General features: G+C 41.2%; 1 protein-coding gene across 1 annotated transcript in view; it reads right to left on the reverse strand.

The window, feature by feature from the left end:
• LOC147731161 (dynein axonemal heavy chain 11-like) overlaps positions 1–15,126 on the reverse strand; it is a 1,538,124-nt gene that overhangs the window by 1,211,296 nt on the left and 311,702 nt on the right. The gene's annotated exons all lie outside the window — the stretch shown is intronic.

Here is a 15,126-nt window from a genome sequence, read left to right on the forward strand (position 1 = left end):
CTCCCAACATCTACTACAGCTGCGTAACTCCTCAGCCAGACATAATACCCCAGAACAAATCTAAATATGTCACATAAAAATGCAATAGAGTCACAAAGACTCTGATATGCCATTTATCAAACATGCACTTTCCTTCGGATTGGAAAATGTTAGAGAGCCAGCACATGCAAAACAATAGAGATCCATAATCAATCAATGAGCATTCCTAATTCTAAGCATTAACAATTCCCTTCTTTCCATCTTATTGACCCCCTTTTATACCTATATTAAAAGAGACATGGGGATACCCTGATCCCCAGAGGTCGTGTGACTACCTGTGGACCAGAGTTCGTTCCCGGAAGATTTGGCAGACATTAATAAGCTTTTATATGGGACTAATAGTCCTGCCATATTGTATTATCAGTCAAAGGATTATAATGCCTGGCCCTAATGTATGACACTGAATAGTATATTGTTCTGGCTGTCTTGCTATTACCTGCACTTGTGTATTAAGCGCGCCAACGGTTTGTTCTGGCCATGGTAACATTGTTAAAGTTGTTAAAAAATACTTTTTATGCTGCAGATGGAGAAACCAGTTTTCATAAAATGTATAAATGGCGGTGATGCAATATTTGAGTATCTATTAATGTGTAAAATCGAACTAAAATTTGATTGAAATAATTTGATTTCCATTGATGAACGCATATTAGACGGTAAATTGTCTTATGAACATTTCAGTAACGTGATTAAGTAGGAACAACGTTAGCTTGATGACCATTTCTCTGATCCAGCATCTTAGAAGATCTTTGCATCAATGACATTTGATCAAATTCCAGCTACAGAGCTGATGTGGAAGAGGTTAAGCATTCTACAGAAAAAACATACTAACATATTTTGTGGCGATGAGCTACATTCACTCTTGCATGTTGTGTTTTGTTGGAAGGGAGTAGATGAATTACATGCAATACAATGTTGATTATGAGAAATTCTTTAATGAACAATTTACTTACCTTCATTAAAGCTGATCCTGGTGCACACTCTACCTAACCACAGATTCCTTACCTTGTGAATAACCCCAGCCGTCAGACTGGTTCCTGCGATTTTTCTCACCATTGATTCCATGCACCAGCTGGTGGTGGTGTGCAGTTTGCTTCAACTTCGACCCGCCCCAGAAGTGACATTAGAGCCGCATACAACCCATACACCTGTGTGCTAACGCCAATTTCTTCCTTGATCTCTCTATGCCGGTAGACACAGAGATTAATGAGTGATCAGATGTGATAGTGTCCAGATCTAAAATGGGGCTTTTTTATAAATGGATAAAAGCGCCCTTTCTGCAGTACGGGGAGGTGGGAAGGCAGTAAGGAATCTGTGGTTAGCTAGACTATCCACCAGAGAGACTGCTATTGAAGGAAAGTAACGTAGTCTGATGCTTCTAACCACAGATTCCAAATTTTGTGAATGACTACCAAACCAGTACCTCCCAAGGTGGTGAGCCTGTGGAATGGCTCAAACCAGAAAAACCTGCAGTACAGAAAAGGGAAAGGGCCCTTTCTACCGGGCCTGGCTATCATGGCAGTAGAGCTTCATTAATGTATGGATTGAACCACTTGTTGCAGCTGGACAGATGCCCAGAACAAGCAGTCCGCATGCTAACTCCTTTTACTCTCCTTGGCTCTAGTCGAATGTACTCTCAGACTATCCGGGGGTTGCGTCTTGGCCAATTTGAAGCATATTTTTATACAGAGGACTACCCACCTTGATATGGTCCTTCTCTGGTTGGCCTTACCCTTCTTCCACCTAGCACACACCAAAAGGAGCTCATCAGCCATCCAATGGTTCTTGGTGAAATTGCTGTCAAAATTCTAAGCATTCTCGAGATCCAAATGATGAGCCTCTCCTCCTCTTTAGAGTGGTGAGGGGGAGCAAAGATTGCCAGGGGGATAGATTGGCCAGAATGAAAATGCATCATAAACCTAGGTAAGAATACCACCATAGTCCCCAACTCCAGTTCTTCCAGGAATTTGGCATATGGTGGATGAATGGACAAAGCTTGCAGCTCACTCACGTAAAGAGCTTAGGTTATTGCTAAAAGAAAGACTGTTTTGAGAGTCAGTAAACACAAAGGACAACTGTGCATCGGCTCAAAAAGGGTGCACATCAGGAAAGTGAGAACCAAATTAAGCGTGACATCTAAAAGGCTTTTGGTGGAAACATATGAACAGACAATGAAGAAAACGGATCACAACAGGCAATTCCGTAAGGACGGGTGGTCCAGTAAAAACAAGATGGCCAAAACAGGCAACAAATAACCTCTGTAACACTGCCCATAGCAAGTCCTTCCTGGGCTATACAGCACATAATGTAACGGTACACAGACAAAATATCGATTTTTAAATATAGATATACAAAAATATCGAAGTTTAAATATCGATGGGACAAAATATAGAAGGTAAGTAATATCGACAGTCTTAATATCGATATTAGTATGATATCAGTAATATCGAAGTTTTAAATATCGATGTCAATAATATCGAAATAAATAACTTAGATGTTACTAATATCAATTTTTAAATACATTTAGTGTATATTATATTGTATTTATTATGTTTTATTATTTATTTTTAATGTAATTTAATTAAATATTGTCTTTTACTTCTGTAGCGGGTTGTGGGTTTATAGGGCAATAGGGTGGGAAGTAATTTAATTATGTTAAAGTAATTATTAATTAGTAGGAATTATTAATTGATTAATTGAGAAATAATGTTTAATTAATTTTAATTAATTGATTAATTGATAAATATGTTCTGTAGCGGGTTATGGGTTTATAGGGGAATAGGGTGGGAAGTAATTTAATAATAATTAATTGATTAATATATGTTTGTACATATTTTAATTAATAATTAATTGGTAATTAATTTATATTAATTAGTTAATTAATTAATATAATTTTGTACATATTTATAATTATTAATTAGTTGGTAATTGATTATATTAATTATTTAATTACATTAATTATAGTAATTTTTTTATATATAATTTTTTGTTATTCTTAATTAATTAATTGGGAAAAATAATATTAATTATTAAATTAAATTAATTACAGCTAATGTGCTAATATATTTACTTTATTGTTATTGTTAATTAATAATTAATTGGTAATTAAATAATATTAATTAATTTTGGGTAAAGGAGTATTTTTAGTGTTCAGGGTCAGTTTTCAGTTTTTGGGTAAAGGGGTATTTTTAGGGTTCAGGGTCAGTTTTCAGTTTTTGGGTAAAGGGGTATTTTTAGGGTTCTGGGTCAGTTTTCAGTTTTTGGGTAAAGGGGTATTTTTAGGGTTCAGGGTCAGTTTTCAGTTCATGGGTAAAGGGGTATTTTTAGGGTTCAGGGTCAGTTTTCAGTTTTTGGGTAAAGGGGTATTTTTAGGGTTCAGGGTCAGTTTTCAGTTTTTGGGTAAAGGGGTATTTTTAGGGATAAGGGTCAGTTTTCAGTTCATGGGTAAAGGGGTATTTTTAGGGTTCAGGGTCAGTTTTCAGTTTTTGGGTAAAGGGGTATTTTTAGGGTTCAGGGTCAGTTTTCAGTTTTTGGGTAAAGGGGTATTTTTAGGGTTCAGGGTCAGTTTTGGGTTTTTGGGGTACAGGGATATTTTTAGGGTTCAGGGTCAGTTTTGGGTTTTTGGGGTACAAACAAAAAAATATTCCATTAAATCAAATAAATAATATTAAAAAAAAAATTACATTAAATTATTAAGTGTTTTATTTATTTTAAATGTATATGTATTAGTTTTAATTTTGTTTTAATATTTTTATTTAATATTTGTAAAATTATATGTATTTTAAAATTATTTTTACATTATTATTAATACATTTAAAAAAACGATATTTTTGATTCTGATATTTTTGTACTACGATATTATTTTTTCGATATTTTTGTACTTACCTTTATGAAGATAGGATTCCGATATTTTTGATATCGATATTTTTGCTCCGATATTTTTGTATTTCGATATTCTGTCTGTCGATATTATGTCAGACATTCAATGTAACACATCAGACAACATGACCTGTAATGAGTCAGTGTAGGAAGAATTGCACCATGTCACAACATTGTCCTAGAGTTGGGCATGAACAGTTTTCATTGAAGGATGCCTGGCCACTTGAATGATATCCATTGCTTTGGGAGGGAGATTGAAAGCCATCATTTGTTGCTGCCCAACTGCCACGCATAGAGGTGTGGATTGACCTGCTGCAACAGAAGATCCTCCAGAAATGGCAGCCTAATTGGAGGACAGAAGCTAATGCCCAGAGGTTCAGGTCATAACACTCTCATGCCCCAGTCAGGAGACCCTAGGATGACTTGGGACCCGTTGTTGCTAATCTTCTTCAGAAATCGTGGCATGGGAGGTAGTAGTAGAAGGCATACAAAAGTCTCGTGCTCCACTCTAGGCAGAAAGTATTTCCAAGAAAGATCCTTCTAGGGAACTCCAGTGTGCAAAAGTGCAGAATGTATGCATTGTCAGCTGTGGTTCGTGGTTCTCCCCTTTGCTGAAATACGCCCTGCGCCACCTCCTTGTGCAGCTGCTGTTTGTGACCCAAAGCACATTGCTGGCTCAGTTTGAGCGCCCTGGCATTCAAGAATCCCAACAGAGGGGTCACATGGAGAGAGCTGCCCTGTTGTGGTGTTGTCCGTGAACACCTGGACCATCCTTCCTTTGATGAATGATAGGAAGGCCTTCAACGCAAAGCGATTGGGCCAAAGCTCCAACAGGTTGATGTGGAGGTGAGTCTCCACCAGAGACCAGAGTCCTATGATCTCCACCATTCCCAGATGGGCTTCCCAACAGTGACATGGTTCTCACCACCGTCAGCTCTGGGTGAGAATGAGAGCTGGTAAAATTGCGGTTACAGCCACCACTGCAAGTCTTTTGCAGTCTGCCCTGAAACCTGGATGGAATCTGACAGGCTCCCTTGGTGCTGAACCCACTGAGACTTCAGGTTCCACTGCAAAGTTCACATGTGCCATCAGGTTTAGTTGGCAGGCAGGATGCAGCAGGCCAAAAGGCCAAGAAGCCTCAGAGCCTTTATCACTGATCGCCAGGACTGAGGTTAAAACATTAGGCTCATGACCCAAATGACCCGGACTCAATAAACAAGAGGGAAGGCTCCAAACTGCACCATACTCTGGATGGCTCAGATCGATGGGAGGCTCTGCAAAGGAGTCAGGTGTGGTTTTGGCCAGATCTGGGCATAGTTCGCGGAGTTTGACTATGTGGAACTCAATGACGTGTCAAAAAACTCAGCGAAGTTCTGCAAGTGACAGAGTGCAGTGCGAACTGCATAATGCACTTGTCTTCCTGCCACTCGGGTACAAATTCTACGAGTACACAAAACAGGCTTGGTGGTCCTCCTGTTGGTGCAGTGGTGGCGGGCCAATAGGAGGACTGCCAAACTAGGAATAAGGCCCTAAGTCTTCTGATCCCCTCTCTATTTAATGTTCAGCAAGAGCAAGGTTTGGCCCTAGCGAGTCCTTCATAGCTTCATTAAAAGGGTGTCATTAAAAGGGAGAACCAGTTCTGTGGAAGCCTGCCGAGGTTGCAGGGCCTACATCAGGACATTCGTTTTAGCTTCAACAAACAGGAGTTGCCCATCTAAAGCCAATGCTGCTTATCTGATCAACACAGAAAAAGGAGCTGGTTCCTCTGTGGAGGGCAGAGTTCAATCCTGTGCCCAGGAAGTGTATAGCCCACAGGTGTCCTAAAGGTCCATAAAAAAGATTATCCATGTTGAAAATGGCTTGCGCCTATTTAGTCCACCAGGATTTTTTGCTTTGGATAACTCAATTTCTGGACCTTTATGGTGGGTGAGTCTCAGAATTTGGGTCTCACTCATGGTAGTTTTCAGGGTAATTGGACTCAGCTTGTTTACCGCCAGTGTCCACCTCTTATGGCACAACTAGGCTAAGGGGTACTGGGCTTGAGACATGTGAACCCATGCGCACATGCATGTGTGTAGTCTATACATGAGAGACTACTGTCTTGCATAGCATGGTAGCTGTAAATTCGTAACATGCTTGTGTCTGTTTTAAACTAAAAGTTCTAACCCCCTTTCGAAAGGCATACATTTCCTTTTAAATCTTTATGAGTCAGCCCTAAACAGGACTTATTTCACAAAAAGACAGATTGCATGATATTTAAAAGTAGCACATGAAGAAACTAATGTTGGACATGTCCTTAAACTGAAATATCCCCAAAAAATTACTTTCACTGTAGCAAGGCTGGCTGCTTCCATAGAGAATCATTGGGTGAAATTGTATAATTTATTTAATGCTAAAAGTGTATTGGTAGGAGCCAGAGAAATAATTTAAGGACTCATTTTAATCCTAATTTAAAATCCAATTTAAAGGTGAAATCATATTTTGCCTACCTATTAAGCAAAGGTCACCTTTAAAAAGTTACCATTTTCCAGCCTAAAGGTTTTAAGCATTCAACAGTCACCTGGAAGCTGGATGGCTCCCCTCTGGTGAGATGTGTATTGCTCCCAGAAAGTGAACAATGGGCTTGGGTATGGTGAGTTGCTGACATTCCCTTGACAGGATGGCCTGAGGGCTGTGCTCCAGAACTAGATACGCTTCAAAGAAGCCTCCCCTGTCACAAGCAGATAAAACTGACAGCAGGCCTACCCTTTTCATTTGTCCCTCTAGCCGACTTGGCTCCAAACCAAGATGGGGGAGAAGCTCCCCAAGAACTGGTTTGGAGTGCCCATTATCATAGCCACACCACTTGGTGTAGAAGGGTTCTGCTGTATTGGATATTCCCAGAATGCTGTGCATGAGGATTTGCACAGGAGTGGAGGGATTTTATGGCATCCTGAGATTAGCCAGGTGTACCTGGCATCTGGAACTTTCCACCCACACTTGTAAGACTAGAACGTTAAAGGGGAGAGTGGAAGAGCATATTCAGCTGAAAAGAGTAGCAGCATGATGCCCTTAAAGGACTGAAGACTTTGTCTACAGCTAACCCTCAGGACTAGTTGGGCATCTGCAGGACCATTGGCGCCGGCCTGCTTATGCCCATTGAGAACCAGTTTATGCACTTCTGGAGCTTCAGTTTGGGTGTGCAGGGACCCCTAGAGGGTGGTCCTATGGCTGCATCTTATGTGGTCTGAAGTGGCAAAAGAAAGCCTCGGACATATGCTATGTTGATTTGGAATGACAATGATTGCTGGTGGACATTGCACTGCTTTGTAATAATATTGAATGCCTTTATGTGTGATTTTGAATTCCATTGGTTATACTGCTGAATTATAACAAGTGATTAGTGTTCTTTAATATGGTGCCCCCTTGACACAATCAATAAGCTTGTCTTACATTTTATTGTGATGACACCCCAACAAAGCTAATAGGCTTGCCTTTTATAATTATGTGTTGTTTAAGGGTGGGCGGAAAAGGCGTAGTGCCTCTACTTGAAGTTCCATGGAGTTGGAAAACAACTCAGTGGAACTTTGCTCCACTCTACTCCGCATCCTTCCCCTTCCCAAAGTAATTATAAAGTAATAAAAAAGGCACTTACCTGCCGTGGCTGCCTCCTCCTCGACACGGCCACTCTCCTTCCTCATCCTTGCTGTCCTTCTTCTTAGATAACCCCTACGTTGTACGCCTTGCGCACTTGCAAGACGTACAAGTTAGGGGTTTTCAGAGAGGTAGGATGGTGAGGAGGAGGAAGGAGAGCCGCCATGACAAGGTGGAGGCAGCCACTGCAGGTAAGTGCCTTTTTTTATCACTTTTAACTACTTTGGGAGGGTGGAGCGGGTGGCTAACTATTCTCCACCACGGAGTCATAGTTTTGCCTAAGCTCTGCGTTGGCAAGTGGAATGTGGAGTAGGCAAAACAATGTAAACTTCTCTGCAGATTGTAGTTACCCGCCTGGGCTTAGTGTTGATCCCTTGACAAAGCCAATTGGTGACTTTATTTAAAATGGCAAACTCTTATAGTGTGATATTGCATCTGGTATAGATGATGGTTATTTTGATTAGGCGGTCGTGACCCACTAGAGGTCAAATATAATTTGATAATGTCAACAGTATTGCCACCTACCATATATATATATATATATATGTGTGTGTGAATTAATGCTGTAGTGTGTGTGCAATATAGCAATATATTTTATTTTCCTTTTGCAAACTAAAAGCACTGACTAGGCAATAATTTATTAAGTGTTGTTGCGAGCCAGCAAATTGGGATTACTACTACACATCACCTCCCCTAAGTAGGCCTTGGACTTCTCTGCTATGCTACTATAAGACACTCAAATGCTAAAATGATCTACTTGCTTCCCAGTAAGGAGACAATTGTAGACATATTACTTGTGCAGGCCTCACATCCTGCACCACGAATAATCCAATTATTTACAGTCCTCATCCTAATAATGGAATGATCATCCCCAGCATCTCCCAATATGATTGTGCTGACTGTTTTCTGAGTCTGAAGCAAAAGGATGTGTAGAGTCCCATGTAGTCGTAATGTTCTGTCCAAGCCAGAATGAGGTTGGACTGGCTGTGCCAAAGGTTGCGGAGAGCAAGATTATGGTCCAGGTACTCGTCAGCATCTGAGAAGACAATTGGTCCTTCCTCCAATGTTGGTGCTGACGTCGACACAGCAGGGACCGTATTGATTATGGTGCCAGATTCGAAGTCAAGTTGGACGTGGTCTGGACCCCGCAGGGTAGTCAAAAGGCACTGACAGCATCAGGGAAGGATTCACTAATGGTAACCTTGTGGAGAGCTTCTCAGATCACTGGGGCCCAATGTACACCAAAGAGGTGCAACATAGCTTTCTTAAAAGCTTCCTCTTGTTGAAGGATCTCTAGTGGACTTTGGAATTTGGTTTGCATCTTTATGAGCTGTGGAATGAGTTTTTCAGTGGGAGACCAGGAGGCACCTTAACGTTCTTCTCTGGATGAGGGAGAGCATGTGTTTGTGCTTTGTTTTTGACTTGGACTTACCTGACGACTTGGAGTGTAAAGAGGACCTCTTGCAGGAATGTCCTCAAGAACAGGGATGGATCCACATTCTAGTCTTCAGCCAAGACCACCCCTTTTGCTAAAGGCTGTAGCAGCAACATTTCTGCCCTCAATCACATATGGCTCGGAAATGATGGCCACCAAGGACTCTAAAATGCTAAATCTTGCTCAATCAAGATTGTTAAAAAACCTGTTCTCAATTCCGCGCCATATTTCCCAAGCGCAAATACGCCTGGGATATGGATTAACAAACCAGATACCGGTCAGACAAGGGGTCCTGGCCAAATATTACTGGCGCTTGAGGGACGCTGAAGACAACACGCTTGCCCATCACTGTTTGGAAGAGGTCGAAAAACAGGCTAGGCAGACCAATTCCACATGCAAGTCTCTTAGGCAAGCGCTTCTATCGCTAAACCTGGAAGAAGCTTGGCATTCACCAATGTCATATCTTGCTTTTAAACAAACCACTAACAAAGCTGTCAAACACGCATCGTTGCAAACAGACAAAGCATTAGTGGCTGGCAAATGTCATGCTGGATCGTGATGCCATTGTATAAACAACTGAAACAACAATCCTATTTACAAGAATGCTTCAGGGATCACTATAAGAGCAAACTAAGCTTACTGAGATTGGGGTGGTTTCCGAGTAAAGACCTTACCACAAAATGGTTACGGACCTGGCCATCTCTGGATTGTCGTCTCTGTGACAAGGGAGTAGAGTCGTTATTACATCTATTATGTATTTTCCCGGCCATACACAATCTAAGGAAGATTCTCCTGAGGCCAATCCTAAGGGAAACACAAGTCAGAACCTGTAGGGCGGCTGTGATAAAATGCCTCTGTGGGTCTTCGATACGACTTTCCTGCAAAACAAGAAAATTCCTGACATTTGCTGCTCAAGAACTCGAAAAAAAGGCAGCAGCAAATGAGGAACTGGGACATATGGACGCTTTGCAGCCTGACCCAGATCCTCCTTGATGCACTTCATAGCCACTCTCCTCCCCCTCCTCTGCTCTTTTATTCTGACACTGCAAGCACTTTATTCGCGACAAGGGGGACAGTCACATTTAATCAAATATAAGCCCTAACGTGTGCAGCATCCCTTGTTATAACCGTCATTTGCTGGCCCCAATCGACTAATGAGACAGCCATTGTCTTATAAAGTGCAACTCCTGTTTTTATTCTTCTGGTATATTTAAAAATGCTCTCCCTGTTTTTACTCATCATGTATATCTGTCCAATCTCACCCCGGACATGAGTGCATGTTTTATTTTTATTCAATATGTTGTTGTGTACCACATGATGGTATGTTCCACCCTTTTACGATGTTAACAAATCAAATAAAAGTATTTTTCTACCCCTTACAAGCCTCTCAATGGTGTTTAGCAACATAGAGCTTGGTTTTGCATGAAGACCCAAGACACCAGAAACATACCTGGTTGGATCTGTCACAGTCATCTGCTTATGACAGTCCCTACAAGTTTTAAATCCTGTAGTACATGGAGGGGAAATGTTCCCTTGCTCACTGTAAGAACGTTTTTACTTTTGAGGACATTTTTCAAATGGATGAGAAAAAGTTGCTAGTTCATGTCTGAAGGCACAGAAATAAAGGAAGGAACTGATGTCAGCTAGCAGGGGTGGCACAAATATGTAGCTCCAACTCCAATGTAGCTCCAAAAGTTCGTTCCAGGGCAGGACGAACTTTATGAGGAGCAGCACAATACCATCTGCTGGCATATGGGATTAATGCTGAGAAAAATCTTCGGATCCAGTCTGGCGCCTGGGGTATTCACAAGGTGAGGAGTCTACGGTTAGAGGTAGCCATCAGAAATTGAATTACTGGAAAAGATCATAAGTTTATACAAACAAACTATTTATAACTATGCTGTATATAGATACATACATTTGGAAATTGTTTATATGGTTCAATTAAACCTAGAGGAATGATAATAAAATACAAAAAAAAATAATAATTCAGGTGCAATATTTTGCAGGTCTACGATATAGTGTTAAACAATTGTCAGGGCCACAGAAAATGGTAGCAAGCAAGTTAGATGCAAAATGTCCAAGAGGAAAAACTAGCTAAATGCCTTTTGAGATGTCATCAGTGATGTCATGAGTGATGTCACTGACCATGTCATGAGTGATGTAATATGTGACGTCATCAGCAGTGCATTTCGGGCGCGCGAGTTATAGTTAGCTGAACTAACTATAACAGGGGAATTTCAAAGGTTTTATATGAGTGAAATGTCCAGCTAACTATAACATGTGTCAAACCTACGTTTTTTTCAGTGAATTTCAAAGGTTTTTTAAATGCTACTTCCTAACTATAACGTGTGTAAAACCTATGTTTTTTTCAGTGAATTTTCAAGGTTGTTTAAATGCTAATTCCTAACTATAACATGTGTTAAACCAATGGTTTTTTCAGTGAATTTCAAAGGTTTTTTAATTGCTAATTCCTAACTATAACGTGGCTGTAACCTATAGTTTTTTAAGTGAATTTCAAAGGTTTTTTAAATGGTAATTCCTAACTATAACGTGGCTGAAACCTATGTTTTTTTCTGTGAATTTCAATGGTTTTGTAAATGAAAATGTTTTAGTGTAATAATTGTTATATTTTTTATACTGATTTACTACATTATTATACATTTTTTATTTTTAGATATATTATTTTTTAAATTGCATTACATATTTTTAATATAAATTGATAAAAAATGTTTGTACACCTCTCTGCAACGCAGCCCCCTGATGCGTTTGCAGAGGGGGAACTAATTCCCCTTGTATACTGGGGGTCCCTGGGGGCCAACTACCTCACCAGGAACCTCCAGTATTCCCCAGGGGGCTGCATTGCAGAGAGGTGTAATGAGGCCACACCCTTTTTTACACCTCTCTGCAGCGCAGCCCATGGGCGCGTTTGCAAAGGAGAAACTAATTCCCCTTGCATACTGGGGGTCCCTGGGGGCCAACTAGCCCACCTGGTACCTCCAGTATGCGCAAGGGGGATGCATTGCAGAGAGGTGTAATGAGGCTATCCCCCTTTTCACACCTCTCTGCAACGCAGCCCCCTGGCGCGTTTGCAGTAGGGAAACTAATTCCCCTTTTATATTGGTTGTCCCTGGGGGCCAACTAGCCCACCTGGAGCCTCCAGTATGCGCCAGGGGGCTGCATTGCAGAGAGGTGTAATGAGGCCACACCCTTTTTTACACCTCTCTGCAACGCAGCCGCCGGGCGTGTTTGCAGAGGGTGAACTAATTCCCCTTGCATACTGGGGGTCCCTGGGAGGCAAGTAGTCCACCAGGAGCCTCCAGTATGCACCAGGGGGCTGAGTTGCTTTGCCCCGGAAGGCTGCGGTCCCCGGGGCAGTGTGGGGGGGATTGGGCACCCCCCACACTTCTTTATCACTATGCCCCCACAATTTGGTCCCCCTGGGGGGTAATTTATAAATAAACATACCGTTTAAAAAAAACGGGACCCCATGAGCAGGCCTAGGGGGTCAGGGTCCTTCTACCCTGCCCCCTTTTTGTGTTCTACATGTTTGTTTTTCTGCTTTCTTGTGCCTCGGTCTACCGAGCACAAGATGGCTGCCAACACTTCCTGGTTTGAAGTGTTGAAAGCCAATGAGCATGCAGCTCGTGCTCAAGCAGTTTTCGAACTCAAAAAGGGGACAGGGTAGAAGCACCCTGACCCCCTAGTCCTGCTCAGGGGTTCCCACAAGGACCCCCAAGGCAAAAAAAAAAAATTGGGGGGCGGGGGGGAATTGCGGAGTGCGGCCACCTTCTTTGAGAAATTCGCGGAGATTCATCAACCGGCGCCAAAGTTATTCCCAATAGAATGTTGCAGATTTCCTATGGAAACTACGTCCTAACTATAACTACCTACTTTCTATCTAGTAGGTAATATATATATATATATATATATATATATATATATATATATATATATATATATATATATATATATATTACCTACTAGATAGAAAGTAGGTAGTTATAGTTAGGACGTCTCCTTCATCGCAGTGTTGTGCGGCCTCAAATGCTGGGCATTTTTTGGTACATGTTTATACGGCTGCTCCACGCCGTAGAGGGATCGCACCATCCGAAGAACCTTATGGATGCGGACAGGGGGAACCCTCCCCCTGTAAATGGTACTGTGATTTGTAATTTAAACAGGCAAAGTCCGATTCGGGAAGCCTAATGGAGGGCTTGAAAAACATTTATCCTGCAAACAATCGTGGGCAAGATACCCACTGGAGGGGATAAATAGTGCTTAAATGGACTACGCTGCCCAAAATGCAACAAACTCGGCACCCGGAAGCCAATTAATGAAATGGGCGGCGAGTCATGCACCTCACTTTTTCCTGCTCACGAGGCCTCTGAAGAGATGGTGAAAGTCCATCGAAACGCGTCAGGCCACAGGATGTATTACGGAATCGGAAGCTGCCTGTTTCTTTTAAATAAGGATGTCTCCTTCATCGCAGTGTTGTGCGGCCTCAAATGCTGGGCATTTTTTGGTACATATATATATATATATATATATATATATTTAACGAATTGAAAGAGAGAAGCTAGTTAGCAGAGGTATTTAGGGATACAGCTAATTTGAGAAGTGTTAGTATGTGCAAGCTAATGCCTAGGAACAATTGTAGAAGTGCACACATTAATATACTTCCAATATTGGCGTATAGTATTGGAAACATATTCATGTGAAGAGAATTGTTACTGCTAGAATAATATTATTTAGTGAGTAAGACTGACATAGTGTTCAATTTTAGGTGCCAACTTATAAACCACCTAAACCATCTTGCTAGATGGCTATCCCAAGTATACGAAGAGAACATGATGAGAAACAAGAGTGGATAGAAGGAAAGGCATTGCAGGCTTCTGAGGCAGTCTCTTTTATCCCCATCTATGTTCCCCCATGCTGGTCTGCTGCTCCAGGAGCACAGACTGTAGGAGGGCACTGGGAAATTGCTTCAGTGTAATCTCCTCTCACAAGGTTAATTTTTTGACAAGAGGTATGAGATGTTAAATGTGATATATACTTACACAATGCACATTCTGCATTGGTTTGCCTTTGCAGCATCATTTGCAGTTCAATACTTTCTTGCCAGGTCTGGAGGATGATGTCAAGGCAAGGGTTCAGATGCTGTTCGTGAGTTATAGCTAATATCGGGCAGTAATAATTTAGCTTGTTGGGTGTAGCCACAAATTTAACCAAGATTCTATTGTGCTAACTAGGTTATATAGCTTGTACGCTGCATCAATGGTTTGCATTGAGAGAATTTACAATAAGTGCTGGTGGGCACTGTGAGGATTTTGCTTGCCTTCTGCTGTCTTATCTGGACTGTTTTGGGTTGGTGTAATGAGTAATGCTTATATATGTACAGTTGTAATAAGTCCAAACTCATGTCAGGTTCAACACACAAGTTCATTAAAAAGGCCTGAGCTCAACTTCTGGTAACTATGACATGGAGAAGGCATGCTTAACTTAAGGAAAAGTCTGTGAAGTATTTAGCACTACCATAGCAATACAAAAGTCAAAACACAACACAATTAAAATCCTACAACTAACTTCTAAAACTGAAATAATAATACCAAAATGACTAAAATCCAATAAGGGAACCAGAGATATGAAATTTTAATGTTTTAATGTTTTAGGATAAAAAGTGCCAGGAAAAAGTAAATCACTAATCAGAAGTGATTTTTTGTGGCTGAACAGAACCCAGGCCTGATTTGAGGACAACCGCAATGGAGTGGAAGTCGGCTGTCAGGCTGGTGGAAGATATTACTTCCCCCATCCTGATGGACTTCTGTGCATCAAATGTAGAGACGACCGCCAACCCAGTGGTGAACGCTGTACATTGAAAGGAACTACTTTCACAACAGTTTCTTTCAGTGAACAAAACATTTGGGGATTGCTGCTGTCGGTATTGGTGTAGTTTGTTTAAGATTAAAAAACTAAGAAGCCCACATCCTGGAAGCTTTCACCCAAGGGTCATTATTTGTTTTTATTTCTATCACTTACTACCATGTTTTATCTGCTGGTGATAGACAGATAAAAATGCATCACATCATCCACCCTAAATAGGGTGGGCGGTGTACACTCCTTCCTCCGACAGCAGTTACTTT

The sequence above is a fragment of the Lissotriton vulgaris genome, chromosome 2_1, assembly GCF_964263255.1.
Source record: "Lissotriton vulgaris chromosome 2_1, aLisVul1.2, whole genome shotgun sequence".
NCBI classification, from domain to species: domain Eukaryota; kingdom Metazoa; phylum Chordata; class Amphibia; order Caudata; family Salamandridae; genus Lissotriton; species Lissotriton vulgaris.